Here is an 18,975-nt window from a genome sequence, read left to right on the forward strand (position 1 = left end):
GACAAGGAAATATTGATGTGAGTGTAGAACAAACCACCTCGACTGACCTTCAATTGTTGGATATACAGGATTTTCTGAATTCTGTGTCCATACAATTTGGTTCATTTGGGAATAAGGTTAAGGATATCTTGTGTACGAACTGGGTTATCTTGGAGTGCAATGATGAACTCACTCAAGCCTTGGGTCTGGGCTCCACATTTTCTTTTAATGTGGGCAATAATTTAAAAACTTTGTTAGAACATCCTTCTACTATGAGGAATAATAATGGTACCAAACCATGTGGTAGGTGTAATTATTGCCCCTATGTATTGAACACACGAGAGATCACTTTGGGGGACCCAGTTCACAAAGTTAGGTTAGTGGGGGGTAATTGTAACACTGTAGGATTGGTTTATTTGTCTGTTTGCAGTGGTTGTAAAGCATACTACGTGGGTAAAATGGAAAGAGCCCTCAAGAAGAGGATGTATGAACACTTGTATGCCATCAACACTCATAATACGAACAATGCCCTTTACAGACATTCCCTTACATGTGGGTCGTTTCCTGGCTATAAATTTGGTATACTTGAAGTGGTCGTGAAAAAAGCCAGGGGTGGCAATTGGGCTAACAATATTTATAAAAGTGAGCTTAAATGGCAGCTCTGTTTAAATGCCTGGTACCCACCAGGCTTAAATGACAGTTTGTCTTTAAAACCAATTTTAATAGAGAGGGCTACTAAGTTATGACATGTTTTTTCTTTTCTTTTCTACTATTTGTATGTTGTGTGTATATGTCTTTAAAACTTTTTAAGGTGTTAATTGTATTGACTATTTAACTACACTTGTATAAGGCATTAGTAGATTTGATAAAGTCTGCTAGGGTAGCAGACGAAAGCGCTTATCCAACATCTTGTTCTTGTAGCTGTGCTGCTATTCGCAATTTGCATTTGTTGCTGCTGTGGATTTTGGCTTTGCATTAAAGCATTTTTATTGAGGACATTTGGTTTCCTGAGTTACTAGACACCGCCTTCAAGTGGTTGTTTTTTCTATACCCTTTTCTAAATATCTTAATTCCGGTTGTTTTATCTCTGTTACTATATTCATTGCTACCAGTATAGTTGATTTAGATTTTGATTTCCATTTTCTAGTAATTACCTTTTTGGCAGCCACCAATGTTAGCCACAGCAAGGTCTTACCCTGTCTAGGCAATTCTGATTCTGTATCATAGATCAGAAAAGTCATCTCCCTTGTCAGACCTATTTGCCCACCCAGCATATAGTTGGCAAACAAATTGTCTCACAAATAAAACCCAAGAAGTTAGGGTAGGCAGCTGTACATCCCCCCAAAACCTGTAACTAGTGGTATAGCCCAGGGTTCAGTCCTTAAGCTACTCTTCTTTGGCATTTACTTCTTGGAGGTCAAAGCTAATGTTAAGGGTTTGTTGGTGATCAAGTATGCACATGACTGCAAACCTGGTGTCTTCACAAACTCTTCCGAGGACACCAAGAAGGCTTGTCCCAAACAAATAGCTGGTGAAAAAGCCATGGACTAAAACTAAATGCCAAGAAGCAAGTAATCATACTTTTCATCAGGAATTACTCCCTTTCTAACTATCACTTTGACCACACAGCCCTAAAAATTGATCCCTTAGTTAGGTATCTGAGATCCTATGATCTGCCCTTTGTTCTTCACATCTGCAGTATTGTAAAGAGGTCCTTTTTCAGTGCACAGCCCGTATCTAAAGGAAATGCATCTAGATGCAGGGATGTAATTATTCTGCTGTACTGTGTACTCATTAAGGTAGACATTGAGTGAAATGCGCCTTTTGGTATGTAACTGTCCAAACATTTGTCACAGCTAAGCTGACCACAGCACTTTTCTCACTTATGAAAAAAAATGAAGGACATAAGTCATAAAAATTATGCAGATCATCTGAAAGCCTAGATCTGATTGTTAATCCTCGTTCATTCCTTACGCATGGGTATCGGTTCCGACCTTGGAACCGAGCCGGCTATTTTCCAAGCTCGCATCAACTTCAGAGTCTCGAGCTAAACTCTTACCCACAATCCCCCTCTCCCTGTTACCTCAGATTTCGTTTGCCGCGTTGCCATTCGGTCATGTCAAGCTACTTCTCTTGAGCTAAGTACAGTCAATTGTTGTTTAATAGTTTTATAGATTACTTTTCTGTCAGAAAAGTTAATGTTTTATTGTCTCTTACCTTATCGCATCTAGCGTACATAATTTCTTCAGGTTTTTCTCCTTCTTTCTTTACCACTTTTACCACGAGGTATTCTCTCTTACCATCGCTGGTAATCCTTTTCCTTTTTCTCTCATACCTTCGGGTACTCTCTTGTACCATTGCGGATTCCTTTTCTATTAATTAATTTGCTGTCATGGCAGATAAGAAAGGTAGTCCGGGGTTTAAGCGGTGTTCTGATTGTGGACACAAACTGCCTACTTCTGATGCACACTCTTTGTCTGTTTATTGTTTGGGAGCTCCCCATTTGTCTGCTGATCCACCCTGTACTATTTGTGAGAACTTTTCTAATAGAACCTTGTTGGAAAGGAAAAACAAGCTGTTACTGAAGGGACTTCTAAAATCTCCCTTTTCAGAGGCTGTTTCTGGGTTCGAGGCCTCAACCCCTCCTAGAGCACATAAGCAAACCTTGGATGTTCCTACTAAGGCTAAATCTTTGCCTTTGTCCCCGGCTGAGGACTCCCACCAACCAAAACCTAAAAAGGCTAAAGTTTCGGCTCCGGAGCTCACTCAGTCAGCCCCAGTGCTTTCAGTGCCTAGACCTTCGGCTCCATTAGTGATTTCAGCTTTGTCTTCTCCTGCAGCCTTCTATATATCAGCACCGAGGGGCTCCACTGTTCAGACCATTGCCACTGTATCGGCACCGACCGTTCAGTCGGCGCAGACCATGACCGTGTCGGCTCCGAGATCTTCCTCGGAACCAATGTCTTTATTGTTGACTCCAGTTTTGTGGGTTCCAGCTTCATCACCGACAACCACTTCTGCACCGATCCCTGCGTCGGTGCAGACCATGACCTCGGCACCGATGACTTCTTCGGTTCAGACAACAGTAGTCCAGTCTCTCTTGGCACCATTGTCCTCGGTGCGGTCAGATGAGATAGGCACCGAGTCTGCCTGTTCTGTGGACAGGCCTGTTTCTCCCTCAGTCTCCGTGAGGTCCACTAGAAGCCTTTCCGAACATGATGTGTCGTGTCTTCTGGACCAGGTACTCTTGGCCAGAGGTATCCCACCTCTCAAGAACTATCCTTCCTTGGGAGGTGATCACCCATCTCCAAAGACCCCTTCTTATTCTCCTCCTTCATTGCCTTTGAAGTCCATGGATATAGCACAGTCTTCCCCTTTTGCAGTTCCCTTTATGGATCTCACTATGGAGCCGCAGTTGCCTTTGTGGCAGGATGTCAGTTGTGACATGCATAGTTTGCTGCTCCACAGCCATCCAGGGACCAGCCTTCCAACTGATGGAGAAGGCTTTCGCTGCTGCTGGTGATACCAGACTGTCTATACCTCTGCCCTCCTCTGGTACACTGGTTTCACAAGTTGCACCTGGCGGACACTGGGTGCAAGGGCCGCAGGACATATTCCCCTCAGGAATCCCTTTTTCCGTTGTCTTCTCCAGCTTCTCCCGCTGAGGAGGTCCACCTGAAAAGTTTGTGTAAGTGGAAACACATGGACTCCACAGAGGAGTCCCTCACTGAAGACACATATTTTGATGAGGGTGAAGGATCCCATCCTCACCCTCTGAGGTATCCTTTGGTGATATCCTCGAAATCCTGAAACAGAGAAGTGACTGGCAGTCCTCTAATCCGACCTCTGAGGAATCCGTGTTCCTGCAGGCCTTTCACTCCCGGCCCCCTACCTCCTGGGTTACTCCACCTGCCGATTAACTTGTCTGGCTCATCGTGCAGTGTGCTTGGAAGGCTCCTGATACCATCGAAGCTATTCCCCGGAGGCCAGATAAGATCATGTCCCCTTCTGCTTCAGATCCACATTGGTCCAAAGGTCTTCCTGTGGATGCTTTGGTGGTGGCGGCCGCAACAAAAAAGGATCTGGCAGAAGAAGAAAGCCAGACTGTCCATCCGCCTAACAAAAAGTCCCGGGCCCTGGACAGGATAGAGAAGCACACCTTTGCTTCAGCAACCTTTGCTATCAGGTCCCTGAATTATATGGCACATTTTACCAGACTTCAGAGGGATCTGGTTTCTGAGCTCTCTGAAACCTTGGCTGGTGCCATGTCTAATGAGGTCCGTGACAAAGTGGCCTCTCAGCTGGCCACCATTGAATCTATATCTAACTCCTGTATGCGACTGATATCTCATACATCAGAAGCAGCTAGAGCAGCAGGTTCAGATGCGGTCTTGAGACGACACGCCTGGATGCGCTTGTGCAACTTCGAGGAACCCTTTAAGTCTTCCTTTCTTAATGTTCCCATTGAGGCCTCCTCGTTGTTTGGACCCAAAGTTAAAATCATACTGGCCAGATGTGAACAGGACGGTAAGACCCCTTCTGCCGTAGGTGTCCGTTATTCTTCCCCTCATCGTGCTTTCTCCCGAAACCAAAAGAGTGGGAAGATATGGTTCAAGAAATTTCAGGGTCCTTTCCGTGACACACAGGCAGAGGGAGAAACTCACAGGGAAGAAGCTCCTTTCAGGGCTGAGGGGGTCCGCATAACCAGGGTTCCAGAGATTCTTTCCCTGGTCAATCCTATCAGCGCTCCTGAAGAGTGGCCCAACTCCTTTCCTCTGGAGGTGGTTGGGGGACGTTTTACCTTGTACCCTTCTGCCTGGCTAACCATCACCACCGATTCTTGGGTACAAAAGATTATAACCAGAGGTTATCGTATCCCCTTTGATCTTTGTCCCGTCCCTTCAAAAAATCTTCCTGATGTTCCACCCAGTCAAAGGGAAGAAGCAGCACTAGAGATAGAAAAGCTGCTAAGAAAGAGAGTCATCCAAATAGTCCCTCCAGACCAGATAGGATCCGGATTCTATTCAAGACTATTTTTGGTGCCAAAGAAAACCGGGGACTGGAGACCAATTTTGGATCTCAATGTATTGAACAAGTTTGTGAGAGTACAAAAATTTCGGATGGTCACAATACAGTTTATCCTCCCACTTTTGGAGAAAGACGATTGGATGTGCTTTATAGATGTTCAAGATGTATACTACCACATAAAGGTGGACAGGCCATCAAGAAGATTTCTGCACTTCCGTGTGGGAGCCAGTCACCACCAGTTCAGAGTACTGCCCTTCGGACTCTCTACAGCCCCCAGAGTGTTCACAAAGTGCATGGCAGTTGTCACAGCTCACTTACAACTTCAAGGATCTCAGGTGTTTCCATACCTAGACGACTGGCTCATTTCCGCCCCCACCAGACATCTACTGGAAAAAGCCCTAGCATACTCTCTCATCACTGCTCACAGGCTAGGCATAACCATAAACTGGCAAAAATCCAATCTCACCCCATCTCAGTCGACAGAATTCATAAGAGTTATCTTGGACACAAAAAACTGCAGAGCTGCTATTCCAGAGCACAGAATTCTAAGGATAAAGCAACAATTAATTCCAATCCTTTCAAAGGAAAAATCCATGGCTCACTCGGTTCTACAACTGTTGGGTTCCATGGCAGCCTCCATCACCATTGTTCCCCTGACCAGGTTTCACATGAGGCTTCTATAATGGCTACTGCTCACCCAATGGTATCCTTTTGAGCATCCTCTTTCAGCCATGATTCAAGTAACCCACAGGTGCAGACAGAATTTAAATTGGTGGATGACACACAATCTTTCACAATGGTCTCGCCCCTTCTCCCCCCAGCAGTCCAAGGCCACAGTGACCACGGATGCCTCCCTGATGGGGTGGGGAGGGCTATGTCAGGGACAGATGGTCCAAGGCACTTGGTCCGAACTGGAGGCCCATCTGCATATAAATGTTCTAGAGCTGAGGGCGGTGCTTCTGGCATTGCAAGCATTCCATCCCCTGCTGCTGTCTGGGACAATTGCGATTCAATTAGACAGTATGGTGGTGGTCTGGTACATCAACAAGCAAGGTGGAACCATAGCTTACCCCCTTTGTCGAGAGGCCATGAGGATATGGCAATGGGCGATGGCTACCAACCATTTTCTTCTAGCAATGCATATTCCCGGGAGTTCCAACATGATAGCAGACAGACTCAGCAGGTGCATTCTTCAACCTCACGAGTGGTCCCTGAATCCCTTGTTAGCGGCGGAGATCTTCCACCTCTGGGGCCGTCCTTGCTGCAACCTCTTTGCATCCACGACTGCCCCTCGGGTCTTCTTTACGCATTTCCACCCTTTCCCCTCATTCCCCAGTTTCTGAAGAAAGCCCGTTGGTTGAAGAGCAAGGTGATCCTCATAGCACCATATTGGCCTCGACAGATTTGGTTCCCCTTCCTTTGACCTCACCTACTGGATCGACCATGGATTCTCCATCCAATCCCGGAGTTGATCTCACACCCACAGAACGTGATTCACCCCAACCTGGACAGCCTGAAGCTAATGGCTTGGCTACTTCAATTCCCTTGATTGCCTGGCAGAATGATCTTTCTTTACCAGTACGTGATATTCTCATTGCTTCTCATAAGTCTTCACTAGAATTACTTATCTGAGCAAGTGGAAAAGATTTACCTGTTGGCTGAAAGATAAACAAGTAGACCCTTTTTCAGCACCAGTGTCGATAATACTAGACTATCTGGCCGACCTTTTTCAATCGGGTCTGTCGGCCTCTACCGTTAGAGTCCATTTGGCTGCAATTTCTAATTTTCATGAGGGTGTCCAAGATTCCTCTGTTATGTCCCATAAATTGTGTAAGACCTTCATAAAAGGTGTGAATCATCTGAAGCCACCTTTTAGAGAACGTATTCAACCATGGGATTTATCATTAGTTCAACATGCTCTGACAATGTCACCTTTCGAACCAGCCTCTTCTTGCGACCTCAAGTATTTGTCATGGAAAACCTTGTTTTTGGTCGCCATTACTTCTGCCAGACGTATTTCTGAGCTTCAAGCTTTATGTATCAAGAGTCCATACTTGCTTTTTCATAGAGAATAGAGTGTCTCTGAGAACTAATCCGTCATTTCTGCCTAAAGTGATCTCTGAAATGTCCATTAATCAAGCCATTGAATTGCCAGTTTTCTTTCCCAATCATTCAAACAGAGGAGAGTATTGCCTATATACCCTAGATATCCACAGGCAAATCTGTTTTTACTTAAACAGGATTAAACCCTTTTGTAAATCTGACCAGTTATTTTTGGCCTTTTCTGGACCTAGATAAGGATCTGCTGTTGCTAAGGTCACATTGGCTAGATGGTTGAAGGACTGTGTGACCTTCATTTATACACAACGTAATATCTCGTTGCCTACTACCATGAAAGCTCATTCAACAAGGTCGGTGGCAACTTCTGCTGCCTTCCATGCCAGAGCTTCTTTACCTGACATCTGTGCAGCTGCAACTTGGGCTACGGCTCATACCTTCATCAATCATTACAAATTGGATTTGGCCTCCAGGGGAAGAGCATCTTTCAGTTCTATGGTGCTCAGGAATTTCGTTCCATGAGAGCCTCCCAGGAATAGAGATAGCTGGGGACTCTGTCCCATGCGTAAGGAATGAACAAGGATTAACAATATCAGGTAAAGAAGTTATGTCTTACCATAACATTCCATCTGTATTGTTGATCCTTGTTCAGTCATTACGACCCTTCCTCCTTCCCCCTCCTGTGGTTTCTAGTGGATCTCACCATCCAGTTCTCTTAGGTTATTTGACCAGTGGTAGCCTCTACCTTCTTTGACTTGCAAACTCAATCTGAGGTAACAGGGAGAGGGGAATTGTGGGTAAGAGTTTAGCTTGAGAGTTTGAAGCTGACGCAAGCTTGGAAAATGGCCGGCTTGGTTCCGAGGTCGGAACCGATACCTATGAGTAATGATTGAACAAGGATCAACAATACAGATGGAACATTATGGTAAGACGTAACTTCTTTTTTCTCTCTTCAGTCTTATACAGGCTACTATTATGCAATCTCTTCCTTGTGTGTAGAGCTTCAAAAGACCCTGTTCTGTCAGACCTGTTACACATTTGCAAGTCCAATGGCAGCATAAACGCACTTAAGGTTTCCCAATCTCTCTTGCCAAATAAGTTGAACATGTTGGAGGGATAGGTGTGTATGACGGAGCATTCAATATTTATGGAATTGTCTTCCTGTTCAAATGTAATTTGGACAAATGGAGGGTTGTCTGCAAATTCAACCCCAGTTTAGCACCCCCTGTCCTTCATGGATAGGGGAAATATGCAAATGTCCCATCATATCCTTATTTGGCCTATCTCTGGGTTATTTGTGTGCAAAACTTAAAGGGTGAAAACTACCATTGCAGTGTAAGACTATGCTTTTTAAGATCCTCATAGATCAATAGCCTAGCAAATACCCATGACCTTTAAAGACTGACTAACTGACGAAATTATTGGACTTCAGAAGGGAACTAACTGTGGCCAGGAGAATGACATAATGACTCAAACTAAGAAACAGATTCATAGGAGTTTCAAGGCTGTTTTAGTCATATGTTGATCCTGGTTTTCAACAATTTGGATTTTGGCCGTTTTTCATTTGGATTACATCATATTTTATGCGACATATTATTATTTGATCCTGCTTCAAGGTTCGTTTTTGGATCTAGACTGTGTTCTTTTCATCAGAAGCTGGAAAGGAGGTTTGACTGTTCGTGTACTAATAACACTGCTATCAACAACATTTCATTTTATAACTGGGATTTATTTTTTGTAAGTGCATCATTGACTATTTGTGACTTCTGATAGATCGGGTGCAAGTATTGACTCTTTTCTGTTGGATATGGTTGTGTAAACAGGGCCTTCTGTTAGATGGCAGACGCCATTTTTTGAGACTGTTGTATGGTGGATTTTGGGCGTTTCGTTCGCTTGTTGTTTTTTCGAATTACTGGATATACACTCAGATATCTGGTTAAGTCTTCGAATAACTGGATGTGAACCAAACAGTTTGGAATCAATATTCGATTTTTGTTACGATGGATTTATATAACAATAATTAATGATTTGGCTTTTTTTGATTTATGGATACATCAATATTGGTGTTCAGTAATAACTTGGGACTACCAAATCTTAACTGTTGTATCATTATTTTATTATATATATTCATTTTACCATCTGTTGATGTTTATATACATTTGATAATCATTGATGGGATGTCAACAACTTTTGTAAGGCTTGTGGTTGTGATTGGGAACAGAATTAGATTTTATAATTACATATTGGATATTCTGACCTGCCATTTGTACGGCTTTACTGTATTAATCACTTTTTATTTTTTGGAATTAATATTTGGTGGTACAACCTGGATATTTTCCTGGTAAGCCGGCCTGTTTCATAAACATATACAAATACAAGGGGTATTTTGTTTAAGTGAACTATCTATTGATGTGTAGAACATACTTAGTCAAGGTGGCTCACACTTTGGGAACACTCACTTTGTGTATAAGAATCTTTGAGGCTAAGACGAATGTCGGCCATTTGTGAAGAAAACAAAGTGTATAACTTGTTCTGTTGAACTGCTATGTTTTGATGGTATATATATATAATCTTTGTGGTTGAAACGAATGTTGACTACAAACAATAGTGAGTGTGTTTTACTCTGGAATACTTAAGACAGGAAGACTGGTTGCACCTGAAGATTTAATTTATTCTTTAATATTTACTCTTTAATATTTTTGAGTGCTTAATACAGTGTTGGGTATAGCGCTAGTCGGAATTTGGTGTGCTACACCGATGTTAGTGGTTTACTTAACACCTATTTGGGTTATTTGTTGACTCTTCTTTTTCCAACTACAACTATAAGCCTTATAATTGAGTAGTCCAGGAAGCTAGACTATAATTTGTGACTTAATAACTTGTTGTTTTATGTTTATATTTTTTGTGTCTTCATAATAAGTTAAAACAACAATATTGCTCTAATATGGATCTTAAGGGCATATTGTGTGGACTATCTGCGGATAGGGATAACCTTGAAGTATTTGGATTGAATTTATCAGGAACCAATACATCTAATGAGAATCCTTATGATGCCAAGTTACTTTGTAATGCTGTTTTTCATAAAATTAATAAGAACATGAGGTCTCTTAGATCGAATATTTGGCATCTAAGGCTATTTAAAGCATATAAAACTAAGAACATTACACCACATGGACTCAGAATTAGGATCCAACCATTGGTTGGTATGATTGATCAACAACTTTCTGAGGAATGGGTTGAAACTCAGCATAGGGCCTCAATGTTTTTTGTAGACACACTCATATTATATTATGAACAGATTATAGATTCTCAAGCTACTGAAATTCACCAAAATTGTTTAGAAGCCCAGAAATATGAGTCAGAGACCTTCTATCATACTCGCATCTCTAATCTGGCCAAAGACTTGGCACAGTTAGAGGAACAATTGGTTAAAAAGAAAAATCTATAAGTTTAACCGTGATTTGGCAGACTATGAGAAGGGCAAACCTTTTATGGTACAAAAAACTGTCAGATTTAATGATTCCAGTTTTAGGACAAACAACAGGCAAAAACGACCCAGATCTATATTGAAGAAACATACTCCTACTAATAGTGGGACATCTGAGGATGATACTTCATCCACTACTGATTATGACTGCCCTCCCCTCCAAGATTCCCCAGTAGCTAAACGGAGACAATCTGATGATTCTTTGATCTTTTTAGATCTAGCAAACGTAGGGGTGGGAGAAAACATAGACATAAGGGGACCAAATCTGGTAACACTGTTACAAAAAATTGTGAAACAATAAACAATGTATACAATATTTCTTCTGTTGAACTTTCTGAAGCTCAAATTAAACTGTTGAACAAAGGTTTGAATTTTGAGCTGGCTGCGTCTGTTCCTGAACATATATTAATCAACGAGTTGAATGATTTTTGTAGGTTGATTAATTTAAAAATATTTTTTTCAGATATAACTGACTCTCAAAGATCAACAGGTTTTAGATTCGGTCCATCTAGCTTTCAGCCACCAATGGACAAACATGTCTCTATTTTCAAAGAATGTGTGACCAAGGAGTTGCACTTTTCTTTAGGTCATCAATCCCAAAAATATAATCTTACATTGGATGAACAACAAGCATTGTATGATCTAAGATCTAATCATGATATTGTTATTACATCTGCAGACAAGGGTGGAGCTATTGTGGTGATGGACTGGTCTATGTACCGTGCTGAGGCTCTTAGACAATTATCTGATGTTAAGTTTTACATTCAACTTGTGGTTGATCCAACTAAAAATTTCAAAATACATATTGATTCCATGTTAGACTCAGCAACGGAGGATAATATTATTAATAGCAGTATATGTAAACAATTGAAAGTATCGGATCCTCAGGCTCAATATTTATATTTACTTCCCAAAATTCATAAGGATCCTATCAATCCTCCTGGTAGGCCCATTGTATCGGGTAATGGCTCATTGACTGAAGCCCTATCTGCCTTTTTGACATTTCATCTTAAACCATTGCTCAAGTTGGTTAGATCGAGACTTAAAGATACAACAGAATGTTTACAGATAGTTCAAGACAACACAGTTGGAGGATAATTGGTGGTTATGTACGTTGGATGTAACATCTCTTTATACCAACATTCCACACAATGCAGGACTATCGGCTGTTGCATTTTGGTTGGATAAGGCCAAGTTATATAGCCCTGAATTTAACAATTTTCTTATACAACTAACTGAATGTGTCCTGAAAAAAATGTTTTCCATTTTGAAGGGCAGGTTTATTGGCAGGTTAGGGGTACGGCTATGGGAGCTTCTTTTGCCCCCATTTATGCTGACCTATTCATGGGTTTTTATGAACAACAATATATTTATGACCAAGAACAGAAAAGCACTTGGAAACCACTAAGAACTCAAAAAAGTGCTTGAGACAATGGAAACACCTACACCTCCACAGTGTAACGAAATGAACCACACAGGAATGTATAACACAATAACACTGTATTAACGCACTTGTAACTAATACACCAAAAACGCGTTTTCGTCCTTAGACATAGGACTTCATCAGACAAATACATTCAATTTAATCACATTTAAATACACATCAAATACAATTAATTACTTCAATTATCCAATAGTCCCACTCCTATGTAGTTTGAATTGACCAATCACAGTGATCAAAACATGAATATTCATTTCTACTTCATAAAGTGCCAAAGTGCAAGTAGGTTCCCAACAATGCGAACATGTTTAAAATTTACAAACAGTCAATCAAACATTTTATTATTAATTATGATGTACATCTAATAAATAACATATAAAACATTTTAAAAAAACTAGAATAAATATACTTTAAAAACTAAAAATGTAAAAATATCTTATATAGGAACTGGCAGTGTATCTGTAATATATTGTCTCCCTCTAGTGTCCATTTATATACCCTACAACTTACTAGCTCTTATTTTCAATAGAGGGGAAATTGTTAAAAAATCGTTCATTCCTGGTTTTGTATTTGAGTCCAAATTAATCTGCCACCAAAGCTCCCTACTTTCCAGTAATTCCTCCCAAAGGCCCCCTCTTGTATCTGGTATTATTTGGTCCAGAACAAAGAATAAAAACCTGTAATCACTACATGTACTGGTGTGTTTAAAAAGTGCATTCGTACATTTCCCCTTTTGTATGTCATAATTATGTTCATAAATTCTACGTTTAAGGCTTCTTTCCGTTTTGCCTACGTAGAATGACTGACATTTCTGGCAAATGACTAAATAAACCACACCCTTGCTTTCGCAATTATAGAAATTATCACTTTTTATACCTCTTTTTCTGCTTTCAATGTATATTTCTCCTTTATTCATGATAAACGGGCATTGCTGGCACCTCCCACACTTATATGTGCCTACCCTGCCCTTATTTCTTTTATGAATATTTCCATTGTTCCTTTCCAAAATCTTCCCAATATTTTTTGAGTTTTTAAAAACTACCTTTGGTTCTATATTGGAAATTTCTTCTATATCCGTCAAGGCAGAAAATTTGCTCCATTCTTTACCAAAGGCTTCCCTTAATTTGATATTCGAGGTGTTATATTCCATCACCAAACTTCTCTTGTATACACCTTGCTCATTATTATCATTATTATTCACTAAAGCCCTACCATCGCCTCTATTATTATTATTCGTTGTATTACAGAACCCAGGACCAAAATCTACCTCCCTCTTCCCCAATATAGGTGTGAACCTATCAGTCCTACCGTTCTCTACCTCCATTCTTAACTGGGACACAAAAACCTCTGGATAGCCCCTATCCAGGAACATTTTCTCCAATTTCCTGCATTCTTCCCTAAAATCAGCGTCCAGTGTTGTCATTCTGGAACCCCTTACAAATTGTCCCTTGACAATGTTTCTTTTGCTGTGTAAGGGGTGTGCGCTGTTATAATGCAAAAATGAATTCACATATGTGTCCTTTCTATATACTTTACTCTCAAATTTACCTTCCCTTCTATATATTTCCACATCTAAGTATTTTAAGGATTCATTACTTATAGTATATGTGAACTTCAGATAACTAGTGGTTTGTTTGAGATATTCCATAAATTCCATAAATTTATTATACCCCCCTATCCAAAAAATGACAATGTCATCCAAAAATCGATGATACATTGTCCATGATTCTTTAAACCTACAATTGATTATATATCGTTCCTCCCATTTAGACAGAACTATATTAGCGAATGTTGGGGCACAAGCTGCCCCCATGGATACTCCCGTTTTTTGCTGGTAGTATTCCCCAGCAAACATTATGAAATTGTATTTTAAAACAGTATCCATAAATATAACACTTCATATAACATATAATAATATATTTATGACGCTAACAGAAACAGATATATTCAAGAATTGGACATTTGGCACAGGTATTTAGACGATTGTTGGATGGTGTGGCGGGGTGATCTGGATTTGGCTGATGAGTTTGTTAGATATCTGAATAACAATGAAATGGGTATCCATTTTACATTACAAATACAATATCAAGATATAATATTTTTGGATGTGGTAGTTTCCAGACAAAGTGATCATACTTTGGCCACCAAAGTTCACAGGAAATTTCCACAGTATAATACTCTTCCTCATGCCACCAGTAATCATCCCCGCCACATCGTCAACAATATTCCTAAATCACAATTTTTGCGAATTAAACGCATATGTTCATCAGAGGAGGCACATTTGATATGTGAAAATGATTTGGCACAGAGGTTCATTGATAGGGGATATCATCTCAATCGCATTATGCAAACCAAAAACCAGATCAGAAATACATCTAGGTCTGAATTGCTTCGTTATAAGCAATTGAATCAAGAAAATAACAGTGACCGTCAAATTAGGTTCATAACTACATTTGGTAATAATACCCCCCTTTTTAGACAAATTGTTAACAATCATTGGGAGATTTTAAGAGCCCATGAACAACTTGGTGAAATACTACCTGCTACTTGCTCTTTCTCATATAAGAGGGGAAGGACATTAAATAGTCATTTTACACACTACAAGAGGTACAATCCTCCCAGACCAATACAAACCACTATATTGGGTGACCAACTGAGAGGATGTTATCCATGTGGCCATTGTAATACTTGCCAATATATTTACAAAACAATGGAGTTTACTAGCAAAAATACTCCCAAAATATATCAGATCCACATTTTTGGGAATTGTAATATGGATTGGGTGATATATATGGCCACTTGTTCCTGCCTGGCATTCTATGTAGGACAAACATCTAGACCACTAAAATATCGTATTAGTGAACATTTGAGTGGTATCAGAAATAACAAATTGTCAAATGCATTATTCAAACACACTAGGCTACATAAAACGGCTCAATTCAAATTTACTATTATTGATAAAATAGATTTACACAGGGCTAATAAAGCAGGTTGGCATGAAAAATTGAATAATATGGAATTTTCCTGGATAACCAGGTTAGGGGCTTTATTTAAACCCGGGCTTAATGAAATGTTTTAAAACTCATGCTGATCTGTTAACAGTTGTTTATCTCCTTATTTACTTTTTTTATTAAAACATTGTTTCATATGTTTAGTGTTATAAACAAGAGTTATTTTTAATAAATTTCTATATATAGTTGCATTTATAACATCAAGGGGATAAGCTTATAAGTTTATATGTTGTATGCATATATATGTGCCTGTCACTTTAAAGATTTTCATATATAAATGGATACCAGGATGCACCATCTGTTTGTTTCTTTGCACTGAAGAAGGCTATGGTAATTTAGCCGAAACCGGTTTGCCTAAGGTGTTATTTCTATGATGGATTTGCCACATTAAATAATTTGTACAGCCTGTCTGGTTCATTTTGTTGGTGCTTAACATATTTTGGAACCTTGCACTCATCCTGCGTGCGTGTTTTTGTCTGTTCTGTTTTTGTCATATTGCCAATTGCCAACCTTAGGCTTTGCCTCTTTTCTGAAGGAGGGAGAGGGTAGTTATTCCCAGAGGTAAATTTGAGAGTAGCCATCTGGTCATTTCGGATACGAGTGAAGAGAGATATTGAATTGCATTAGAGGAAGTTTGTTCTAGGTAAGGGAGCACTGGGTGATAAGTCTCTATGTGCCCATTATGTACTGTATACCTGTGAATGAGGGTGTGGACAAAGTCAGTGATGTAGACTGGCAGCTTATAGCAGAGCTTTTTTTTAAATTACCCCTTGATCACACAAATTTCTTGCACTTCATTTGAAACAGCAAACTGTGGAAATAATGAACAGTAAAATAAGAGACTCCCAAATGAATACAATAACAAGATAAACAGAATAATTAGAGTCTTTAAGGACTGATATGCACAACTTTACAGTCAGGAGGTATTACCACACAGCCACAATTAGCAAGTAGTGGTCCTTTTTTGAGAGAACATTGAGGGAACAGTCTATTGATGCTCAAAACAATGGGTGAGGTAAGGATGCAGTTAAATAAGTGACTGTAAAATCTTTATGGGTATATTAGCATCAACAGTAACTTGGTTAATACCAAATCTAATAGCACTTAGACCAGTGCAGATTTAAAATGGATAGATAGATCTTTGATAATATAAGAAAGGGAAGTCATATTAGAAGTTACATCAAAGAAAAAAAACAGCTCATTGTAAGCTTAGGCAATCAATGGACCTTTGATAGAGATTCATGAGTTTTATTTTATTTTTTTTTAAATAAAACTCTTTATTAAATTATCGTGTGTAACGCACACAATCTTACATTTATATAAATAAAAATAAATCATACAGGCACAGTCACAACTGCAAACATTATGCCTTACAAACTGTGCCAACACAACTGTAGCTGCAAATTTTATACATCACTTTTAATATATCCAGTCATTGTCAGTCAGCCATTGGATAACTCATTCAGATCCTGCATTCTTTTAAGCATCTTTCCTCCTCTGCATGTAGTGGTCCCACATTTCCCATTTTTTCCTGTGTAATTTATTCCTACCCTTTTCTAAAAAATACCAGTTCCAGTTATTTTATCTCTGTAACTTCTAGTAAATTTGGTTAGACTTAAATTTCCATTTTCCAGTCATTGTTTCTCTGGCAGACATAGCAATCAGACTCTGCAAGGCCTTACCACATCCAGGCAACTCCAACTCTGCATCACAGCCCAAAAAAGCATCTCCAGTCACTCCACCATGCTCACCCAACATCTCTCACAGCTGTCTTCAGTGAATCCCCAAAGTGAGCCAACTCACTAGACTCCTAGCTACCTCACTACCCACCCCCCAATCACATATCCAAGATTCAGGGATTGATGAGTTTTATTGAGATAAATATTAAATGTAACTTTCTCCATAGATTTAACAGTATAATAGAATTTTACAAAGGCTGCCACTAAAAGGGCTATGAGAGATGGAAGTTTATTGGAGATTTTCCTTTGTAAGGGGCACAAGCCAATGCTATCCTATAACTGGTTATAAATCTTGAAATTATTCTTTTCATAGATTCTAATCACATCTGACTCTTAGATCATTTGTGCTATGGTATCCTTCCTTTATTCTCTTCCTCTGGAACTCCGCCAAGTGGTCATCATTCCCAAAGATCAGATTAACAATGGCCAGCTTAAGGGTCGCAGAGGACAGTTTATTTAACAGAATGATGATAATAAATCTAACAAAAAAAAAACAACTAATGACTTGTAACATCAATAGGAAAGTTGCCCCCAAATTGATTAAATAGTGTGATTTCCATAGTTTTTTAAGGATGTTCCAACTTTGCAACTCAAAAAGGGAACCCATTGCACTGAAGCTGTTAGAGAAGAAGTTGTGGAAATGCTGCGCCTTGCAGTTAGGCAGTGCTTCCTTTTGTGAATGTTTGCAGCAAGAAAGGGTGACTAAAGGGCTCTTAATGTAGACGTTTTCCCAACAATTTAGAAGTTAACTCACTACTGCATCAGAATATGCTTGCAATTTTGATTATACAGGCTTCAAAATAATAGATACCCTTTACCATTCATAAGCAGGGCAATGGAGAGGTTAAGTAAAGAAAATCCAAAAAACTAGATGACTCAGTTGCTTCAGTTTTTTCCTCCTATAAGGGGCAATATCCCTACCAACATGTTCAGTGTGATTGGTAAGCAAATTGCTGTGGTCATTGGGAAAAAAGGAGAAGAATAGCTTTGTGACAAGTGTGATTACAAATGTAAACAAACATGATCCTCTACTGGGGAGAAAGAAGAAAATTATAGATAAACAAATGTCACCAATTTTGGGGTCCAGTTTTCATTGAACACAATAACCTCGTTGAACAAAACATCTTTTTAGATTTTCATGTATTAAAAATATCAGAGAGATTGGCAGTGAGAGTCCCCAGTCATGGCAGACAATAACATCAATGTCCTCCAAGTACCTCCACTTAGTGGAGCTCCAGATGGAGTGGGAGAGGTTGAGGGAAAACATGGAACAGATGAGTCAAATGTGGTTAGAATCCATGAGAACAATAATTTTAAGATTTAAACCTTCAGTCCAATAATTTATGGACCTTTTTCTAAGAGACTTGACATTTGTGCTATGGTACAATTCTACCTGGATGACATTCTAGTTGAACTGTAATGCTTTCAGGAGGAAGTTGAATTTAATTTTGCTGTTCCAGTTCCAGTGAACAGGTAAGGTAACTCTGCCTCCATTTTGGGGTCTAAGAGCATTTTAACCCCTACCCCATCCTATTTTAAATATTTTTAAAGTACTGTGTGAAATCATTGTGTACAATTTGTACTGTAACAAAAATGAGAATGAGCTTTTGAAAACTATTATGCATGATAAAGCACTTCTCATTATGAAGCCTGATAATGGTGGAGAGTTAGTTTTAGTACAACATGTAAACTATATTCCTCCCAACTGTCCTGAGTTTTGCCTCATATTTTTGGTCTGTTCATTAGAAAATTTGTGATTTTATGCAAATCGTTGTGGATTGAAGTCAATAAATAATGACCGTAAATTAAATTAAAAAACGAGTGCAGCGAAAGTAAGATACAGCACAAAAGTTTAATTCCAAGTAGGTGTACACAAATGGATGAGCGCTTTCACAAAAATAGCTTCTTCAGATCCTTCAGACAACCCCATAGATCTGCTCCTTATATAATCGATCCAATTAACCAATTAGTCAAGTGGTGCTCATCTACATTGCATAGAGGCAGATATATAAATATAAAAACATATGTATAAAAAATATATATAGAAAATAAAAAATTGAAATAAAGACTAAATAAAAACTAAAAATGTGTTCAGAAAAACATATACAAAATACTAAATACAAAAACTGTATATAAGAAAGATCCATCAAATATACACAGATAACGGTGTTCAGCACATGAAGCTGATTTCATAGGGCATGCTTTAGTATCATAAAGACTGGTATGGGCAGC

At 39.3% G+C, this 18,975-nt stretch overlaps 1 protein-coding gene across 1 annotated transcript in view; it reads left to right on the forward strand.

Moving 5' to 3' along the window:
• Positions 1 to 18,975, forward strand: part of SORL1 (sortilin related receptor 1) — a 5,131,225-nt gene that overhangs the window by 3,260,783 nt on the left and 1,851,467 nt on the right. The window lies entirely within an intron of this gene.

This window comes from Protopterus annectens, chromosome 8.part0 (genome assembly GCF_019279795.1).
Source record: "Protopterus annectens isolate FY-2018-M chromosome 8.part0, PAN1.0, whole genome shotgun sequence".
NCBI lineage: Eukaryota > Metazoa > Chordata > Ceratodontiformes > Protopteridae > Protopterus > Protopterus annectens.